Source organism: Morone saxatilis, unplaced genomic scaffold (assembly GCF_004916995.1).
Source record: "Morone saxatilis isolate NCDOM2014 unplaced genomic scaffold, NCSU_SB_2.0 Contig19, whole genome shotgun sequence".
Taxonomy (NCBI): Eukaryota; Metazoa; Chordata; class Actinopteri; family Moronidae; genus Morone; species Morone saxatilis.
Genome location: NW_023339751.1, coordinates 373,721 through 375,330, shown reverse-complemented (window position 1 = coordinate 375,330; position 1,610 = coordinate 373,721).

Genomic DNA, 1,610 nt, shown 5'->3' with positions numbered 1-1,610 from the left:
TTTGAAGATTAGCTAGTTTAGCTACATTCTCCCCAAAAGAATATGATCCAGTTTCACATAGTTGGTGGTTTGTGACTTGAAGCTGGTTCTGACCCGGAGACCAAGGTTACATTATATGAGAACAGACGTACTGAGGAACCATACGCGCTGTTACAGTCAGTGGAACTCCAACCTGATAGTGAAAATGTTATTTTACAGGTTACATAATGTTGCTTCAAACTTTTGAAGGCCAGCAGTCTTCCTCTTTTGTCTGTAACGCAGTGCTGCAGCTTTCCTGTCCCAGTTTGAACAGAGCCACTCTCTCTCGGTCCTCTCAACCCGCCTTTTAACTGAGTTGCTGGAATTTTTTCTACTGACACCGACACTGCTGCACTGCAGAGTGAAGCCACAAGTCCTCAGTGTGTATGTGGGAGCGTTTGTATATCCTGTAGAGCTTATAGTGACACACCTTAACAAGCAAGTCACCCCCTCTACTGTGTGTGTGAGAGAGGCAGAGAGACGGTGGGTAAAAAGGAGAGCAGATTTGGTAGATTGTGTGTGTCTGTGTGTGTGTGTGAGCACTGAGTGGGTGGCTCATATTCAAATTTGTTTGATCCTTTGCCATCCCAGCTAATAAATAATAGGGGACCATTTCCTCTGGCAGCCAGCCAGCCATCTGTTCAGTGCACACGCACGTACAGAGAATACACACATACTGCTGCTGTAATTGAATCAAATAAATAAATAAAGCCTGATCTGCTTACCATACACACACAGCAAGTGGTGTTATTGATGGGGCAGCAGTGTGTGCACTATAAGCAAAATGTGCAGCGCAGAGCGATCATCATAAAGTGAAGTCTGGTAAATGGCAGCGGTCGGGTCCCTGAAGGGACAGAGCTGTTGATAATAAATATTTAGTACTCTGCAACATTTGGCTGAAAGAACAAAGGCTGATATTCTGTGCAAATCCTCCAATATTCAGGAGGTAAAAGTATTTTACCAGCAAAACGTTGGTAGAGTTTATTTGTATTATCAAGTATAATGCCACCCAGATTACATTAACTCACGGTGAGTCATTTTAAAATCAATATTGAATTAAAAGCTGCAAGAAGCGATGATCGGGCCCTCGCACTCCACGCGTGTTGGGGGTTGTGCTGCTGCTGTGTCGTGCGCCAGTGTATCCTGTGTGGACCACGACAGGAAAATGTCATGAAAAACGCAAAGGAGTGAAAAATAGCTTATGACAATTTTCAGGGAGAATCGTCAAAATCCAACACCACAGCAAAAGCATGCCGTTGCACAGCTTTTAGTCATGAATGTCTTTAGATCGAACTGAACAAATTTAAAGTCGATCCAATAAATTCCCTAGGAGGAGACCATGACCATTAAATTCAAAATGGGTGAACCTGGTGGGTTGGGGGTTAGGGTCCAAGAGGATTTTTTTCCTTGTCTGGCCATGATACACGTGCGTACCAATTTTTATACATGTCTGTCGTACCTGTCTTGGGGGCTTATGTGGGGGGCTAGCGTGGCTAAGCCATTCTGTGATGCCCATGTATGGAACCAATAGAATACATACATTTCTCCTAACATTGATTTTTGTGCCAGGTTTCATGAGTTTTCGAGCATGT